Below are 21560 nucleotides of genomic sequence, written 5' to 3' on the forward strand. Positions count from 1 at the left end.
TTCCCCAGATGCTACATGTGTTTTTCCCCTTGGACTGCAATTTAAATGACAAATGTGACGCTTCAAGCGATTGAAGCTCCCGCCCCTCACAAGCAAACAACAGCGTCTGAGAGCTCACTTTAAAAAAACAACCATAAATTGTTCCCCCCTGTAAAGTCCCCTTTGACCGAGCTTTTAATATCAAGAGTTTTATTGCAGGCCTTGACATGGTGAACGGGGTTGGTGGAGTGTCATTGAGAGTGAATGGGCTCTGGGTGTTGTGGTAGTAGAGTTCTAAAGGTCGCCCTAAAGCCTCTCTCCTCCTCCTCATCCCTAACACGCTTTGTTATCCTGTATATGTGGTGTATTTAAAGGACCAACCCAGTATCCCGGCAGGTTGGGAAATAGTCAAGAAATGCAATCTATTGGTTTAATGGACATGGACACGAATTCTGGAGACAAAAACATGCCAATGGAAGGTAATATTTCATGGCGGACTTAAAAATTAAACCCTTCTGTGTGACTATGCAACGGTTAGAGCAAGTGTCGTAGTAATTAAGTTTGCCAAAGTCCAATTATGTTGGGTTGGCAGGTGTGGAGGTGAATTGCTCCAACTAACACAGGTCTGTCAACGACGAAATCGGTGTTCGACAAAGCGAGTCCCAAAGTGTCGTTGTTGCCTAAACCTAACGTGCCCGACGTTTTTACTGAACCTACTTATTGGTTTTGTTGCCTAAACCTAACTTTAAGCCAAACTACGTTAATTTTGTTTAACTTAACAAGTCATTTTGTTGCCTAAACCAAATGTTTCGTTTAACATAATTTTGTCAGGGGCGACAGGGAAAAAAACGACAATTTGTGTCCCTGTGTGGACAAAACCTATGTGGACACATATCTATAGAATGAGTTTAACAGAGTAAATTCCTAAATCATCAAGCAGATATTGAGCTACACATGAAGAAATGCTTTTTTACCCCTTGTGGAGGAAGAGTTTAACGTGTCATTTTGACAGGTTACATGTGGACTAGGAAGGAGTAGCACTTGGTGATAGTTCATGCATAGGTTTCAACATGTATATGCTTGAAGAGCAACATCTGGTGTTTAACTAAAATTAGAATGACACCAGTAGTTAAAAAAAATGTTCTTTCTTCATTGCACCTTGTTCATATGTCATTTGCTTTATCAAATATCTCTGTTCGAAGTTGTTTTTCCTCATGGACTAGTATTTGATCAGTTTCAACCTGTTATTCTGGATCTAACTACACACACTCGTGACCGAATGAATGAAATGATTTACGATCCTGAGAACCAAATGCCAAGGGGGGGGAATAAACGGCACAATACAAAGAAAAATAGACAGACGTTTGTACACGCAAGGCCATCGCACCAATGATCCATGCAAGTAGTCGCTACTTAGCCTCCAGCACGACCAATTTCATGGGCCGCACCTTAGAGCAGCAGAAAACATAGCGTGCAGCAGTGAAAAACAAATACGAGGCAAGAACAATATGTGTAATTAGTTGTTGCACTTACTGTATTCGTATCAGTTCGCTGCACGTATTGAATTTGTATTAGTTTACTGCACTTATCCTATTCGTAGTAGTTTGTAGCACTTATTATATTCGTATTAGTCTGTTGCAATTATTGTTTTCGTAGTAATTTGCCTCTGCACTATACTTTTGCTCTGGTTTATGCTTTAAGATGCTTGTTTAAGAAAGGAGATGCACTTATGACTTCTGGTGACTAGTAGTTCTCTTGAATACCTATGTTGAATACACTTCCTGTAAGTCGCTTTGGATAAAAGCGTCTGCTAAATGACTGTAATGTAATAATGTAATGTAATGTAATTTACAATGGCAAATATGTGGAAATTCCCCTAAATAAGGGGAAATAATTCACACGATACCGTTTTTGTTTGCAAGTTTACCCTTCTTTCATCATTGCTTCTAAATTGAATGAACCCCGGGGTGATTATGTTTATAATGAGCAATACGAACACAGTAAGGGCGGAGGTGAGGAGGTGGAGAGGGTATTTATCTATCTTTTTCCCTTTGGACTGGGAACCTGGTGGTTTTATATTGGTTTGTGTGAAAGGGGAGGCTGCTCAGGGGCCTTTTTTTTTTTTTTTTTTTTTTTTTTTTTTTTTTTTTTTTTTTTTAGTGCTGCCCCGTCTCGCTGTCTCCGCCTTTATGTTTGGATGCCTTTGAGACGGGACGTGAAGGTATGCGGCTGGGAGAGGGCAAGCTCAGGGATGAATGGCTTCACGTTTTGAGTTGTTTTTAAAGTACAGGGTTGTTTTTCACCTCGGTGTGTCCTCTCATTCACGACGCCTGAGTGGATTCATTAGTAATACAAAAAAACTGTTGGGCCCCTTCATGAGAAATAAGGACTGAGACATTTGACGAACTACATATATATTTGCAGAAAGATAAAAGAAAATTATAAGTGGACTGATAATGAAATTTAGCAATTGTTTGAGTCCTGCAAAAACGACAAACATTCACTGGTTCCAGCTGAACAATGGTGATCATTTTCAGCTCCTTTCATAAAATCTTTGTACTGTTGGTTGGACAAAATGAGAAAACTGAAGACGTTAACTTGGGTTCAAGGGAGACTGTGATTGGCAATCAATAAAGGCATTAACATGATCTCGCTGAGACATGAAAAGACCACAACCTCTTAGAAGCGCATTACGTACATTACAGACTTTTCCACTCAACAAAACTGCATTTTCAATTAAGTGTTATGGGTAAATGTTTTCTCCCAGATAACGTTTTTATTTGACATATCTCACACATATGTTTAATCATTGTGTGGGTCATGTGGGACTTTCACCTAGGAGGCCAATGTTCGTGTCTCAAATTAAACCAAACGTAATGCACTTACTAACCAAGTAGTTTTTTTGCCTTAACTCAAACAGTGACAAGGACAAGCAACACAACTAGTAGGGTTTAGGAAAGAAAAGATCATGGTTGGGTTGAAATAAGTGTATTTCTTACATAACTTAGGTCGATTATGTCAATTAAAATAAGTCGACATTGACTTCTGGTTTCACATTGGGGCACAATCACTGGTCACCTGGGTTAAAGTCCCCCACCCCGACCTCCTTCTTATGTCGACTTTGATAAAAAGTATTTCTGTTGAACCTGGGAATTTGTGCCCACACAACAGAAAAAAGTATCCTAATCGACTTTCCATTGGTTTTGTTTTTTTCTGTGCTTTAATGCCATTTTAACACATAGGATACAATATTAGACATTTTCTATCTTAAACACAAAGTCTTTATAAACAAATGTAATTTTTTGGTTTACAATACCCAATTTAAATCCAGGCATAGTAGAAAATTAACATATATTCAGTAACAAGTTTCCCTAACACTACACTATAAGTCAAACACAGATCATTTAACTTCTAGTGCAACAGACAGCTGAAGATATGCTCAATAACTCGCTCATGACTTGATTTGAATTTGCAACAAAAAAAAAGGGTAGGGTTTTTGGGGGGTAAGTAAGAAGGTGAAAATGAGAATTTCAGTGCTCGACTAAACTGAGCTTTGGTGTCTCCATTCAGACTCCGTCAAGCGTTCCTTCTCTCCGAGCTTCCATGAGACAACTATTAACGAGCGAGCTGATTTCAAAGGCCCTTTGGGTTGGAGAGACTGCATGTCCGGGCATCTGTGGAAGAAAGAAGAAAAAAAGAAAAAGTCCCATATTACTCTCTCTCTCTCTCCCGGTCTCCTCTCTCTCTCTCTCCCTTTGAGAATTGACAGAAGTTTCGACAGTGGCAGTAAATTCAGTGCGCAGACCTGCTGGGAGGCAGGGGAGCGCGGCGATGGGAAGGCCTTTTCTGCACTTCAAGGACCCCGAGCGTCTGCCGGATAGCCTGTCAGAAATACTAAGGCTGATAATAAATGTGCTTTTTTTTTTTTTTTTTTTTTTTGCACAGCTGTGGCTGTGAAACGAGCTCCGAGACACCGGGGTGGAGGCGAGAGCTGGAGGAGACAAATCTATGTGAGGCAATAGGCTGGCTCAACTTTATAGAGGGAGCAATTGTTCAAACGGTGAAGGCAAGGCGAGAAGTGACATTTTTTTTATCACCCCTGCACAATTCTTCACAAATAGAGTGCCTTCTCTGTGTCGTGTTCATGCTGAAAGACATGTCAGAAATATATCAGGTAGTATTTCTCAAACACATGAGTCTATTCTACAGAAAACTACAAATTACCCACAACCTGTGACGTGTGATACGGCTTAGACGTGGCTTTTGTGTAAAGATTATCACTTATCAGCCAAATAAAAAGCTGCATGCAAAATGGTCTTTGCTTTTTTCATCCCATTTGTATGAAGCATCTCAGATAACCTGGATAGATATGTACAGAAGTGTGTTGTTGAGGTTGATGAACTTAAAAGGAACAACAGATTCAAATTTCTCAGACATTTTCAATTGTGCAATGGACTGTTTACAAATTAAAAGTATGAAAAATGGATTCCGCATTACCCGTGAACGTCTCTCCTTTTTCTATTCCACATTTGTTAGCTTGTCAAAACCTGGCACCTACATTACCCACAATGCAACTCTAGTGCCTACAGTTCAGTTGGGGATTCGGTTAAATCAAGAAACTACTAAGTTCTCCTCATCCTTCTTTTTTTCTTTTCTGAAAACATAGCTCAGGTGTTGACTCTCAAAAGTTACATTTTGGTTACAATACCATGGAAGGTTTTCATAACAGCTGCTGCATAAAACAGCTATACAATGTTACAATAATATGACCTATTACCATGTCTCATACACTGTATTCATAGCTATACCTATGAAAAGTAATGCCCTCTAATTCATATATAACTCACGTAATACATTTGTATGTAATCCTCTTAATTGTGAGCCAAGACAGTAGATGTGGTATAAAAAGCGGACTTTCACCCAGGAGACCCGTGTGAAACCAGAGGTCATTGTTTACCAAATTGTCATGTAACCTTGCATCACTGAATAACGCCACCTCTGTAGTTATTTTAGCCCAGATCACAATCTTTTTCTAACCCTAAAAACCAGTAGTTTTGTTGCCCAAACCTAACCTAATATTTAAAACATACTTCTTTTACCCCGAACCGCGAGCTTTCCCTTAAACCCAAGCAGTTTTGTGGCCAAACTTATCCAAGCTGTTCCAGGAAAAGAGAAAAAAGTTAAATTACTGTTTGTCCGATATCCTACTTACTAACTGCTGTGTACTTTAAACTCGACTGAAAGTATTTCTGGCACACCAAATTCCAAATATTCCCCACATGGAAGATGAAAATAAACGCATGGCAACTTTCCTAAAAAAGAGAAACCCTCTGATACGGTCCCGATGACGATTGCAAGGATCAAGTCTGTGACTGTGAACTTGTAGTCGCGGGGCGGACTTTCTACACACTTCTTCTGCCTCAGGGCCTGTTTGCTCTCTAGCATGTATGTCAGAATTTACCTCCAAACTCTGAACTGTCAGTTTGTGGCACGGTGAAAAAAAAAAAATGCAGTTATTGCACCCTGTAAATACAAATGATTCAGAACGAAGAAACAAGTGTTGATGTGAGCTTCACATTTTTTTTTTCTCTTTAAGTATGAACGTATTCATGTTCAATAAGATTTTATACAAATACTCTTCTGAGGCAGGTTATGCAGAGTACATTTGGAGACGTCTCCTCACATCCTGCCTCTCGTTCTGATGTGTGATCCGCCTCTCACAATGTAAAGGAAGGTTATACGTGTCCCTTTGCAATTTCCCTCATCTGAAGCCGTTATTTCCTTTCTTATCGCACAAATGGAATGAGATCTGTGAGAAACTTGTTCTCCTGGTATCTGCCCCTCTCCCTTTTCCCCTTCTTTTACTTCGCCCACTCGCTGTCCCATCGCTCCCCCAGCACTCCCCCCCCTCCCTCGCGTTGCGTTCCGTTCGCTTTGAGCCACTCTGTGCACTAAGACTGGAATTTGAGTAATGTATAAATCTATTTGGTCCCTTTCTTTTTTTTCTTTTTTTTTGCACACGCCCCATCCTGCAGTTCAGGCAGGCCTGGAGTGTCCAGGACCTCCTCGTGAGGCTCCCACGGGGGATACCTGGTGTTTGAAGCCATCTGCCTGGGTACAAAAAAAAACTCCAGTCTGGGGGTAGAGAGGCAGGGATGGTGATACAAAGTCAAAAAGGGAAAGAGTGAAGTAGAGCAGCAGTAGAGATGATTTTTCCATTTTATATTCTTTATTTTCTATCGCTTTTAGTATTGGCTTTAAAATGTTGCATTCTATTTAGTTCTAATTTATTTTCTCAAAACTTATAGATGACATCTTTGTGATCCAGAACATGTCTGAATAACATAGGACAGCCTTCCAATGCCATGTATAAATTAACAAAATTACTATTTAAAAATAGAACTGACAGCTGATATGGATGAATTCTAGCGAGATGCCAAAAAAGTGTAAAACCCATCCATGAGACGGATCCACAAAGACACATTCATAATCTTTATTCCTCCCAAATAAGTTTGTCAACGGTACTGGCAATTTTTTCTTGACTGGATTATGGCTGTCCCCGATTTGCATGTTGCCTGAGAAACTGTCTAAAAGAGAAGCATATTTGGGCTTAATGAAAAAAATGTATTAAATTGCACCTGCAGTTAATCCAGATACATGACATGGATGACAAGTGTGAATGGGACCTCAAACTCCCAGTAAGACGTCAAAACCAGCTACTCTTTTTTGTTTGTTAACGAATGGGCAACAGGTTGAGTACTCAAGTGTGATTTTTAAAAAAGGGATGTTCATATTATCTTTCTAACAATAACCGACGAATCTAGTTAACTAAACTGCACTAGCATATATTTGGTCCTCATTTTAGGAACTCTTCCAGATTTGCCAAAAAGATATGTTACAGCTGGAGTCCTGGCTTTGAATGTGTGCACAACTAAAACTTTCCATCTTGCTGATGCTAACTAGCAGCAGTTGTTTTACTGTAAAGCTATATTCGAACTACGAGCGACAGAGCAACAGACTACAAGTCATTTCCAATGGAAGCTTGTGACATAAAGCTACAAACACAATTTTAAAACTTGAGCTGACCTGAACCTTTTTTCCTTACATCAATGATGCGATAATGCATCAAGCTATCATACGCTTTGGTTTTTGCCATTCCCAGTCCCCGTCTCTTTCCCACACGAATCTTGTTGTTATTGGTCAAAAAATGGCTGTGCTATTTAACGTCATTCCTGTGGCATCAAACGCTTAACCAAGCTTGTACTGCGAATAGGACAATGAACCCAAATTTCAACTTCCAACATGGTCTTTGATATTCAACAGACCTGCTAATATACGAAAAGTCAAACCTTTTGTCAGGTTTTGTGCCAAAGTAGCTTTTGTTAGCAGACCGTCTTGTCTCTGGATGCAACATTTAAAAAATGGCTAAAATCCTGTGCATAATTCTTGCATGGATTAGATATCATAGTCCCACTCTGAAACATCAATCAAGCCATTTCCTTTCAGAATGGCTACACGTACTAACATCTCTTTAATGTAATCTGAAATGTCTTTACTTGAAGTGGTTTGGGAGCTTTGAGGTAAGATCAAATAGCCCCACGCCTCGAGATAAGAAAGCACCTCTCCGTGTTCAGCCACCAGCCTCACGCTGTCGTTCTGGCATTTTTCTTGTTCGTTCTGTGGTCTCACTATCTGTGTACATACATTACACCCTCACTGCTTTTCAACTCTCTGCTGCGTGTAGAATTCAAAGAAGAGTGTGTTTGAATTAGGCTCATCATTTCAAGTGGTTGCAGCATGTGCAGAGTTTTTTAGTTTCAACATCACCAGGTGTTGTGAGGATTTTTTTTTTTAACTCACAGCGGATCGTGCAACAGTTTAGGTGTGTTCTTTGGAACAATCCCATATTTTGATTTTTTTTTTCAGTAAGGATACTCAACATCCGCCTGGATAATCTACCAACAATAAAGGTATTCAAGGTCATTTAATTATTTAAACTTTGTCCTTTTTCTTCTGGCAGCTTGGTATGCATGCTTTATATACTACAATACCCATGAACCTCAGCCTACATGGGTATGGAGAAAAAGCGCAAACTCTGAATTCCTGTTTTCGTATTTTGAAACAAACCACTGCGCCACATTTTCTGATCTCAAGAAAAAAAAACAAGTTCCGATATATCTACCTGGGTTTTGGGTCACAGTTTGGTACGTTTTATTTGGCAGAGCAGGGAAAACATATAATGAATGCATTTCTTTAAATTTGTTAAATTCAACAGTGGCTCAGTAGGGTAAAAATAAGTGTTGAATTAGTATGTTACATAACTTAAATTAATAAGCTAAGTGTGTTACGTTGAGTGTCTGATATGAGTATAGTCAAACAATTTTCTTGTCAATGGGACACAATCAGCGGTCTCCTGGGTGAAAGTCATGTGTTTGTTTGATCCGTCAATACAACACAAACTTCTCCCCATGTGGACTTTCACTCTGCTCCAGTTGTCATTACCATGGCCACTACAGGCAGCCATGCACATGTAAAACTGACACTAGAGCAGTACATGGAGCATCATAGTATGAAGCGTAGGGCCACTGACCAAACTACTGTATTTTAGGTTGGACTTTTACCTCTGAAACTCTGGACACAGAGTTCTCTTCGATTCGCTACTTTCAGAAAATAACCCCAAGCTGAAATAATAGGAGATTTCAGATAAAGAATTCAGGTCAAAACAGCACAATAATAGCATGCGGTACACAAAGAGTCACGCAGATGTGTTTCAATATGTGGACTCGTACTTTCTTCTGTTTGTTTAGTAATAGGGTTTAAACAAATGGGATATGATTTATTTGAGTCATTTCGTACTTAAACTCACCCATATGCTGAGCCATCTGTGCTCCACATAGCTGTTCTGTTTTTCTATTGGATCAGCACACTTACTGGCAACCTTACAACTTGAAACCCAAATAATGGACTGTGTGTGTTTTTGAAATCAACTAATTTCAGGTTCACATATGTCTTTTTCCACGCCACCCCTTAGACCTAAATGGCGACAGTTTCTCTTGGCTGCACATGCTAAAGCTAAGCATGCTAGCAGGAGGGCAGCATGCAGCCAGAGCGTAGCGCCTTCTGCCAAGGGCCAATTTGCAAAAGGAGGGTCCTGGAGGAAAGTGTCTGTGCTTATGTTGGCGCAGACCGCCGCTCTAGTTCAACTGACTTGACCTTTCTGTAGACGAGTCGACCAGCAAACTCTGTGGACACCCAGGGAGAAGGCAAACGAAGGGGGGGAAATGATTAGAGGAACTTTACTCTGTCTTCTGTCTGAATAATGATAATGGTAGTAATAATAATCATCTCTATTTAAGGAGCAGTTTTCAAAATCCAAGTTGGAGAATGCTTCACAAAGACAGCAAAAATAAAAACAGAAGTCATAAATCATCATATTTAAAAGAGTCTAGGTTTCCAAGTTGTTTTAACTGGAGGGGGCGTTCTTTTCCCAGTTGGAACAAATTATTACCAATTACTCCGACACCACGTCAATGCAGCACAAAGCCTACAGCATTTATGATGTCATAAACATTGTAGCATAACATTGTTGAAACCGATGAGCTCATATTGGTAGCTGGACCAACAAGTTAGTGAAGTGTTTAAATGGTGTCCGCAGTCTGCCCCTAAGTGAAACACGGGGATGAAAAGAAACGATATAAACATGCAAAAAAGCTTCAAAGACTCTCTCACTGAGCTGAAATTAAACTATTTAAATGTTCTTATGTTTCACCGGTGTGGTGGTGGGAGGGATTCCCATTTCAATGGTAAGGAAAACACTGACATGCCATTATCAACAGACATTTAAAGTGCATTGGTAACCTTGAAACTTTCCAAAAAACAGAATAAAACTTTTAAAAGATGTTATTTTTGTAGAGAAGTTGCTTAGACACAATTTCTTCCAAAATTTTAGAAATCAATGATACCTACAATAATAATATTTGACATACACATAATTTCACAGTGCTATAAGGAGATTTTATCACATAATAGACCTTATAGAAAGTGTTTTTTTTGTATTTTATTTCCATGTACAAAATGTCCAGAGATTACAGGTTACAGTTTCCTATTTGTCATGGCTTAAGTTGGCCCAGCTATTTTAATTCATTCAAACCTCCATGGTGCTGTACATTCCCCAGAGTCACACTATGTGTGAATATGGTGTGAAATGGAGAGCTATGAGATTGTAATCTCAATGTCAAACCCATGACGACCTTTGCAATTTCAGCTAACAGCACTATTATTAACCAGTTTAATAACTTTATATTCATCCAAGTCTTACATGGCTTGAAATATCTGCTTGTTTTCAGAATCACTCTGCCTCGGGTCAGTACAGTTCCATACTTTTCACACCTGAGCGGCCCGATCCAGCTGCAGTCTAACACCTACTGTTAACAGTGATGTGTGCAGCTGTTGAGGAAGGAGGAAAACATGGAGTTTTCACTCTATCCAGTTACTAAAAGGGGAACTCACACATTTTACAGATTAAAGTCACTTAACATGTTCATGGATGGTACTAGTCAGCCCACGAACACGGTTGTATTATGGCTTCTCTGGTTCTGAAAGAGATTTGTCAAGCCTGAGAAAATAAGCCCAATTTTTTTATTGGAATGTCTGCATAAAAACTGAGATTAATCCAGCTTTACCACAGCCAAAAAAAATATGTGATCAAGTTTTGTTATGGGGAATGTCCAGACTCCAAAATAAAAAAATGTCCTCATCGTTATGGTTTTGTTTGCATCACCAAAAACTCAATTGTTCCCTGGCTGATGTCCTAACTCTACATCAAATTCCAAATATCAAATTGTTTTATTATTCTGGTCGTTTCTTTCCTATTTTCACTGAAAGAACAATGCACTTTAAGTACCAATGTAGATAGTGGACATCTTTCTAAGACAGTTTCCTCAGCTTTCTTTGAAGAGGAAACAACTGGTTATGAACTAAAAACAACAAAGTTCTATTCAATTTAAAAGTAAATATTCATTCAGATTTTTTTTCTAAATGTTGATTGATACAGATTTTAACACTTCTGCATGTTAAGCTGAGCTGCTGGTACAACAAACTGAATACAGTCTATATTCCCTACAATTGGTACACAATTGAATATTCTTTCTTAGGATCATTCCTGTGAATTTTCAGTTACATGTAAGTTCATTTTACTCCCATGGAGCCTGTAAAAATAGGGCTTAAGACAATCTGGGGTTCAAGCCTGACCAGTTAAAAGCAAAAATCTGTGAAAAACTTTCTGGATCTATGGTGGTCCAAGCCTGTGAAACCTCCGAGGATGATGATGTCGTCAGCGTACAGCAGCACAACCAAAAACTTCCTGCATGTACCGGCGGTGCATTCATAAACAAACAAGGTCCAACCTGGCAGCTCCAGCCCCTCTCTTTGTCTTGGCAGAGGTTCTACCTGACAGTGACTAATGCTCCTGTTATAGAAACGGAGTGTGTTTTGTGACGGTACAAAACACTGACTGCTGCGTTGCTGTGGGCTGCACCCTGAGGAGTGCATGTGCATGAGTGAATGATAGCTGTCACAGTTCAGGTGACATCTAAGATGCTCTTTTTTTATTACATTTCTTTAATCTCTTTTTTGTTTTTTCTTCTTCTCTCTTCACTAACTTATTCTAAAGATTTAGTGCGGGATAATCTGATGAGAGGGAATTAGACTGTGTGCTCGAAATAGACATGAAACCAGACATGTCACACATACTGTAACCATATTGACTCAAATATCCTGAGTCAAAAATCCCCCAGATGAACTACCAATAATCACATTTCAAGCATGCCTCGTCTGCATATCTTTTGACACTGCATGGACTATAGGCACCAGCAGTCTGTACATGCAATAAGGTGTGCGTTTTATTTTAACCATGGGTAAATTAAGCATGCTAATGCTGTAATGTAATGTAAGTGTGCAGATATGAACCGGGTCCTGAACCAGAGTTATTTAAGGCGTCTGTCTGATGACATCTTTATACGGTGCAGAGAATCTGTTAGGAGGCACAGCTGATTTCACTTTGCTTATGGAGATGTCTTGGGGAAAACACACATACACACACACACACACACACACACACACACACACACACACACACACACACACACACACACACACACACACACACACACACACACACACACACACACTCATGTACTGTACACACAGGGGTTTCTGTGTATTGCTGACAGCTGCCTCATGTGTGTGAAAGAACCACCCATGTCATGTTTTTAAGCATAATTTGTCATACATACTGTACAGTAATTGTGCTGCTGTCTGCATTCATCCCTGCAGACATATTTATTTCTGACAACATGACAAATAATGTGTGCAATTGTGTGCTGGAAGGGATTCAACCATGTCAGCGTGTTCATCAGTCATGATACGTCCGTCCAAGTTGTGGTCACTTCACAGCTGTTTTGAATTTAAGAAGTGCATTGTCTCGGCTTTAAAAATGTCCCTCCTGAATTTTTCTTACACCCATTTTCTGTTGAAACAATTGTTATAAATTGTATCCTCGCACAAGGAATCAACATTATAGTTTCTAATAATGACTTGAACTGTGGTTACTTAGAGTTCAACGGGGAAGAGTTTTCCCAGAAACCACAGCCCGGCAGTATTTTTCTTATTGTATTTATTCAAAGCAATTCCTGTGTCCATTCTAATTATTTTTTTTACTTCTGATTCATATCAAACAGTACATTTGTAAAAATGTACTCTATCAGTTACTTTAGAGTATTTTACTAAAAGATAACAATTATTTTCAGCACTAACGTGTTGTATATTTGAAACATTTGGTTAGAATCAACTGCGATAGTTCATATGGTGAACACATGGCGGACATGTTGCAAATTTCCCCACTGCGGGACTAACAAAGGATTATCTTATTTTATCTAAAACAGCTGAAGGTTTACAGACACAGAGCAACATTTAGAATTTATTTGGACTTGTGTCTCTGGCTAACCATCGAATGTAGGCCAATATTCTCTCTCCTTTTTAGGTCCTTTTTTGGTCTCCACCAGTTCCTGAGGGATAAATCTGGCTCTTAATCTGCTAAATGCTCCGCTTTGTTCAACCAGGTAGTCGATAACTTTGCCTGTCTGTCATTTGGTGCTGGGCAAGAAGAGCACAAGGGAGTTTATTGGAGCTTTTCTTATTATTGAAAAACAGCTTCTGGGTGCTGCTGAATTCAATGCCCCATATAGTTGAGTGGAACTGCAAAGTGAGGCCATCATTTTTCATTTTTTCATTTATATAAATATTTTGATTGGTGTAGCTTTACATTTTGGATTGGGAGCTTTTTTTCTTTCATGAAGTGCATCATACAGAGGGAAGTTTGGTTGCATTGACTATGTTTACATGCACACTAATATTCCCACTATGATCCCAATCTGACACCAGTCATGTAAACAGAATATTCTGTTCAGATATTCTGAATTAGGCCTTAGTCTGGATGCTGTAATTCCCAATGAAGACATGTGGGATACGCTGATATTATTTGGGTTTTAGGAGCATTTATTGGACATATATACAGCACATTTTTACCAAAGTCTGCATCAACCAGCCAACAGTTTGCAAAACTGGAGCCCAGACTAAAAAGCCCTAATTTCTAGTTGGAAGTAGAAACACACCTACTTTAAGCATGACTGCATGTAATTGGGAAATGTTGTGGAATATCCATTTTCATTAGCCAAGTAAACAGCTTAGTGGGAATATTTGTCTTTTTTAGAATGAGGCCAAAGAACTGAATATTTTGTGCATGTAAACATAATCACTATCTTGACCACCCTGAAACTGTAACTCTGCAGAGGAACTGAAAAAAACGAGTAATAAAATACGCATAAACTCAAGTAATTTGTGTATGTTCAGTAGTCACGCATTTATGGAGACAATGCAATGGTGTTTGGAGTGCCTGCTTTCATTCACAGCGTGTGTATTCATGAGAGAATCTAAACTGCCAAATCTATGTGAGAGCAGTGTGACCTTTTTGGGGGTCTGGAGTGTTTTCTAATAGTGCTGATGAGGGGGTTCAGGGCCACGGGGGAGGAGAAGAGGGGTGAGGGTGAAGGGGGAGTGAGAGTGGAGTTGGGCAGGAGGTGGGGATAGAGAGGAAAGGGGGAGGAGAGGGGGGGGGGCAGGATGTCAGGGAGGTCCACTTGGCCATGAAATTAAAAAGCGAATGCAACGCGATACAAGGAAAATAAACAGAGGAGGGCCTCCCCGGTTCGGTTTAAACAGCCGGGGTGATTATTGAATTGTGTTGATTGTTTCCTGGCTCCCCGTCTTAAACCAGAGGACTCGCAGAGAACTGGGCCGCTCACAACTTTGAATGGACGATCAGAAAACATCCATATCTGTAGATGTCATGCTTATGAAGGGTAGTGTTCATTTTTTTGTAATTGTGTCTACAAATTAAATATGACTCAACTGTTAATTCATTAAAGCAAGTTAATCAGGTTTTTTTTCTTTTTCTAAAATACATATACAATGTAAAGCCAGACTCCTTTAAATGCATTCACATGTAAACTATGTACAAAATAACTTTTATTTAAAAGAGAGAAAGTCTAATTTGCCATATAGAACATTCAACTTGATACTCTGTCTTCCTGAATCTCCAGTGATGGCTTTCATCCATCAAGTTGGAGGAAACATGAAACATAAAGCTGCCAGTAGCGATGATAAACAATTTTGTAATTGACCAGAACAGGGTAATGATGTTCAGCGTATTGGGTATTTCCTGTTCAACTCATTCGCTGACCTCTGACCCCCCCCCAAGTCATTCCCATGCTCCCTGTGTGGCGCTGAAGTGCTTTAACTCACCTTTGGAATTAGAAATGTAGTTTGTCTTCATGCCAATAGAAAACACTTCATTTGTACTTACATTTCTTAATTTCTACTTTTGATGGAGGCAGTGTTCTACAGTGGGTTGTGCCTTTAAAGACTTTAGTCCTTAAACTGTATCTTAGTCAGATATTTGAGATCATGTGCAGGCCATTTAGTGTCAAGGTTCAAGCGGTTCTCATATCAAGTCAAGTTAGCGGTTCCTAAAAACAAAAGCACCATCATTTAGTTTGACACTGCACCAATTGCACAAAAAAGTCAGCCAGCTCTCATGTAACTGAAACGGCATAGTTTGACACTGAAGCAATGCAGTGGAAAGTTGACTCATGCACACAGTACTTGAGGAAAACCTCTACCGTGGGGATGTTTTCATTTTTGTAATGAGTTTTTTTTTTTTTTTTTTTTTCTTTTTCTGACACTGTAGAAAGAGTCCTAAAAATGATGCATTTGTGGATTTAACAAAGAAAAAAAGTAATGGGGGTTATTTTTCAAACTTGACACAGATGTGTGAAATTACCATTACATATACAGACTGAAGTACATGTTAAGGAGTCCAAACAGCACAGTGCATGTTGATCCCTGAACTGTATTTATTCATCATTTATGCACTTACAAGCCTGTTTATATTTCTGTGGCAGCAGAACTGTAGGTAACGAACAGATGGTTGTTATTGTTAAATTGAATTCATCCATTATGAAAGCACTTTCAGTAATAGCGCAGTCTGAAAGAGGAATTGTGATGTAAAGGTTGCTTATTAAAATCCCTTTTCAGTTGAGAAAATGAAGTAAAATGAAAAAGAAAATCATTTTCAGCTGTATTCATATGAAACTGAGAAGGAGCTGGTTTGACCTTCTATTGGGAAAAAAGAAGCTTAAATGCAGTCAAGTCCAGGGACAGGAAAAATTAATTTAGAAGCAGTTTGTTCTATCCATATTGGCAACGTCAATATGAATTTATTTGTGTCTGGCAAATATGCAGCAGTTGAGTTGTGCAGTAATAAACTCTCCGCCCTCAACGTGCACTCATGGCTCTGTGTGCATGTCTCACTTGTCTGCAGCTCATCTCTTTTTTTTTTTCTTTCCTTTTTGGACATTTCCAACTCTTGGTGGGTGTAGTTTATGTGCTGACCTGCATGTGCGCCTCCACAAAGCACCTTGAGAGATGTAGATTTGACAGTTCTGTACTGTTCCGAGGCCTTGATTGACTGATGTCATATGAACAGTCTGGCCTCTTTGGGGGTTTTGTAGCTCAGCTGTAGAGAATCCGAGTCTGCATCGTGGCAGAGTCAGCAGCTGCAGTAAATACGTCTGGAAGCTGTAAAGACACAATGAGGATACAGTTTGGGAGCATTTATGTTTCATTGTGACATGTATCTCAGGGTAGAACAGGATCTCAGGGGCGTAAACATAATGTAGGAAAGGATCCTTAAGGAGCGATTTACAGCAATTTAAAAGCAATCTCATTACAAAGAGTTGGAAAACAAGATTGGCAACCTATAGAGCAGTGCACCTGTCCCCAATTGTTAGTTGGAATGCAAATTTTGTACAGATATTCATAGTCCCCAGAGAAAGTATCCTAATTTTTTTTCTGATCCCCTGATTCTTCAGATCAAATATCTAATGTGTTTAATACTTTGGTTTATGGCCAAACACCTGCAAAACTGAAAACCGTCCCATCAGCCTCAGATGTACTTTGTGTTTAGTGCTAAATAGCAAATATTATGTATTTTGCCACAAAAGAATCCAAGTCAACTTTTTCTTGAAAATTTGATCATTATAGATGCAAGAATATATTAAAGTATCAATTTTAAAGGGGACATATTGTGAAAAACTCACTTTTTTCAGTCTTTGAACATATTTGTGGTTATGTAGTGCCTCCAAACCCACAAACAAATTCCAGTATCTACCCCACGGCTTGAGAACTACCTTTTGAAAAGGTGAACTCTATTTTTCTCGCAAGACAATGAGAACAGACCATTTTTTTTGTGAGGGGGGCTTAAAGAGACAGGAGCTTAAACGGAGCGTTTCAAACAGAATGAGAAAAAAAGTACATTCAGACAGACGGTATGAGAACAATAATATGTTTTTTGAACAATAAAGCATGAAAACATGTTCTATTAGTATGAACCTTTAAGTGAGCAATATATGTCCCCTTTAATGTTTGTCTGGTGTACTGCTAGCTAATTTAAACTAATTGACATGCTTTTTGGATAGTTTTGTCAAAAACAAAGCATTATATTTTATGTATCTGTCAAACCTTAATCTGTAACATACCACCATGCATAGGCTTGCAAATGGATATGCTTCTAAATTTTTGAACTTTTTAGAAGGGCATTAAATGTACATTGTCATTTCCCCCACTGGGACACGGACATATGCTTACACATGATGGGCGAAACTTTGCACACAATGCATTTATGTCATAGCATGCTTGCATTTGTTCACACATGTGCGTGAGAAGGCTCCACGGGGGCTTTCTCTGCAGACTCTTTACTAAAACCCACTGTACGATCCGGTGCTGATGGCTGGCATATGTGGCCAGAGTTCCCCGCTTGCACCATGACACAAGAATTCACACTCCGCTTCCACCGAGCTCTGCCATCGACAGCTGCACTTTTAACAAGAGCGCAGAGATTCAATTACTGGCCCGTTCCTGCTCTGAAACCTCATCAGCTGAGCCACACAGGAAATTGCCTCTCGCAGTGTAAAGGTGGTAACTGGATTGTTGGACTCTGAGGGGGAGAATGTACACACATTGTTCCTGTGTGCATTTCATAATGTTGAGAATTGTTGGCAGATTGCACAATGGCGAGTGAGAGTTAGCTCCGCTGGGTGCGGTTTCTACAAAAAGACGTTTCTGATCGAGGTGGTGCGTTTGGAGGTTTTCATCAGTGAGGGAAGGTTTGCAGTCACTGGGGCAATGCGCAAGACATTTTTTGGCAGTTTTAACCGTAAAGAAGTGATCACAGGAGAGTTTAAATCAGATTATTTCACTTTCTGGCCCATCATACTCTTTTTTTCTCCCCTCTTTCCTCTCCTTCTGCCTGGTTGTGAGTCAGGATAGAGTGGTCCAGCTCCCACTCCTGTCACTTCTTTACCACTAACATAATAATAGTCTGACAGCTTAAATATTCGTGCCGCCGCAGCTTTGGCGACTGACTGGGACGCCGATTCACAGTGAAAACCCTGCAATAACATTTTCATGGAAATTAAGTTGTTAGGCTCTCCCTTCATCCAGAATATAACGCTGTAAAAATATTTTCTTCAGCTGGCATTTCACTGTTATAACCTACATGATTGTTCTAATGACATGGCAATATTTCCTGCTTTGGCCTTATTTTTATTTGCTTAGTAGAATAGAATACAGTACAATATTTCGTTTGAGTGAAGTTTTTACCATTTCACAATCACTCACAGGTCTGGAGAATTATTTGTTGAAATAATCTTAAAATGAATCTCACCATTATTCTGTATCACCCTCTGCAAATTTGTGCTTTTCTACTGGCGGGGAGGGAAAATGACAGAGCCCACCTTCACCACCGATTGAGGATGAATGGTTCCAGTTTTACTTTCACTCATAAACCATGATTACACATGTGTTCTTAACCAAAGAAGTCGTGAGAGGCAGCAAGCTGTGTCCCACGTGTAGTCTGTCACGTCTGTCGACCAAGACACCGCAAGAATATACAAGAGACCAACTTGTGACAAACAAAAACCCAGAAGTTAACAGTGATTTATTTGTCACGTAATTTCCATACTTAAGTAACGCCACTTCTGTATTTATTTCAATTCCAAACTACTATCTTTCATAAACTTAACTAAGAAGTTTTGATGCCTAAACCTAACCGAGTTGTTTCCTGTGAAGAGATAAGTTAATTTTGAAAAGACTGAATGCATGTAAAAAAACGTAAATTGACACGGTTTGCTGGACTTTCTTAGGAAAACGTTTTTGTAAGATATACAAACCGGTCACAAAGCACTGTTAGCACCGTTAGCTGCCAACCCCACCCATTGCACTGACCACACTTACATGCACACTTGACCTACATTTTGATCTAAACTACACACTTATTAAGTTTCATAACTGCATTTTGGACAGTTGTGATGCTATCGTGGTCAAAAATCTGTCCACAGACATAAAAACACCTGGCAATAGAACTCAAAACGTTGTTATCAGTGTCTCCAGGACTTCTTTTCGCCATGATGACACACGCACACACAAACTCAAACCCAAGGTGAGATCATTAAATATACTGCCCTTGTGTACAACCCATAATTTGGTGGAATAGTAAAGAAACTGTAAATGGATGTTTCTCTGCTTAGGTTTCTTTCATTGCGCTGCTTTTTGCTCTGTGACAGCACTTTGTAATTCACTCCAGATAAGGTTGTCATCTTAAGTGCCTAAAATGTAAATATCATAATGTGCTGGTAATTCATAGGTATACAATTTTGCCTGGGAAAGTGGAACAAGTTGGGAGTTCCTTCTGCAAGAGTCTGCATTTTAGCCACCTTTGACATTTTGTTGGCAATCAGCAGCTGTGCGAGTGAATGCAACTCTTTGAACACATGCTTTAGTTTTTTTTTCCGTGAGGGAAGTGCATCAAGTTATTGGTTTCCTTTTCCACTCTCACCTCACACACAGTTTGGCTGAGTCACTCCATAAGTGAAGAGGTGGATGTTTTATTTATTCTTAATAGCTTCTACAAAATGTATTTTGTTTGGTGAGTTGAGGAGTTTAAAAAAAGAGTTGGTAACTTAATGTTCTTTCAGGCCACAGAACATGGAAAATTAAATGGTTATGAACCGATAATGAACAGGTTCAAAACCGTATGGCCGAACCACATGTGAATGCAGATTTTTGAGGTTTGAACCACTTCAGCACTCAAAAAAGTGCCATTTTCAAAATGTGTCACTACTATTTTTAAATCATAAAGCTCTGACATAGAACATGGTCTTTTGTTCTGCAGACGGGTCTGTGATAATCATCAGTGACTGCTGTCGGGAGGACAAGAGCTCAGCGCTGACAGTGGCTTCGAAGCCTTCGTTTCCAGCGCACATATCATGGTGTCAACGCGCAAAGTCAGAAGAAAAGCCTTCCCGGAACCATCCGGGAAAAACAGAAGTGCCTTCACTCCGTCTCCAGACCAAAATAAATAACCAAAGAACCTAGACTGAGCACATTCCTGTTCCCTGAAAGCGGCCTTCATTTTCCCCTGGATGCAGGGCTGTTGGGAGCCATGGAGAGGTGTGATTGAGTGTTGGATGGGCTAATCTGGATTACTGAGGTCGGGCCTTCCTCTGGGACCAGGACGCGTCCCAGCCATCAGTCTTCATCCATCACCAGCCCTCTCATCACCCCGGCTGCTTCCACTTCCTGATCTCTTTCTTGTTTGGTAACGCTGCAACATGAAAACACCGTTCTGATCCAGAGGTGTTTTTATAATTTCTTTTGCATGCAAATGATTTGTCAAGTGGTTTTCATGTTTTAACTGAAGCTGAACAACGACGTGGTGTTATAAAGAAAATTACACAATTCCTCGGGATTTCAACAGTTTGAGTACAACTGGATAAACCCAAAGACATAATTACCACCTTTTAAAACTAAGCTGAATTATAGTGTTTTCTTCCCCAAATGAGGTAAGCAGACATCCCAGTTTTCAGGCATTTGTCCCAGCATCCCCACAGGAACACTCTTTGCACCAAACATCACACTGAGAGTATTTTTTCCTCTTTCTAAATATAAATGATTGGAATTAGTCATCAGGGCAAGACTGAGGATATAATGTCAAAAGGACCATGGGCAATTATATTACTGTTATACTTACTTGTATCGCCTCAATTGGCTTTACAGAGGTATAGTAGACAGCCTTTTCTCCTTGAGTTAATGGCAGGTAAGGATGTATTTTCACCCAACAAGATTCATACTTGTTTTTTGCCACTTGATTTTTGAAATGTTTGTGTTTTTGTCCTTTTTTTTTTACCTCTTTGTCTCTCGTCCTTTTTTTTGCAAATTAAAGCTGAACAAGGCAACTCTCCATGTTGACAGCTCACAATGTGTAACAAATTGCCGGGTGGGCCGGAGGAAGCGGTGTTACTGTTTAATGGGCTGGTCTGAGCATGCCTGCAGGGCCAAGAATGAATACTGTGTCTTTTTTGTGAATGACCTTGGGATATTTCAGAGGAACAGGGAACACTATGACAATTGTTTTGCACACGAGTGTTGTTTCTGTGTTTGTGTTGGTAGGTTATTACTGAAAGGAGGGTTTTTTTCTTAATTCTGTCGTGTTGAATGTAGTTTCATTCACATTTTTTCCAGGGGAAAAAAACATTTTAATAAAGGATGACGTTTGTTTTGTCTCAGATTCTTTGTTCCTTTGTCTAATGGGTTCATGCTGAATGTTTATTTCAGACAAATCAACTTATCTAGTCATCATGAACTGTTTTAAATTACTGCCTGCACATCCTTTTTTAATGTTAATTTAACTTGTTTTGAGTTCATGTGCATGACACTATCCACAATGAACGCTTTCTCTGATTAAAAACATCATTCTGTTGTAAAGAATATTGCTCTGTCATAATTCAAAACTCAATCTAAGACTGGTGTACAATGTCCTTCAATTAACTGACCTGAGGCGATTATAGGGTGTGCTTCACTGGACCTTACTATGTTTGGGCAATCTTAAACTCATTGCTTATGTTGCG

Source organism: Anoplopoma fimbria, chromosome 3, assembly GCF_027596085.1.
Source record: "Anoplopoma fimbria isolate UVic2021 breed Golden Eagle Sablefish chromosome 3, Afim_UVic_2022, whole genome shotgun sequence".
Taxonomy (NCBI): domain Eukaryota; kingdom Metazoa; phylum Chordata; class Actinopteri; order Perciformes; family Anoplopomatidae; genus Anoplopoma; species Anoplopoma fimbria.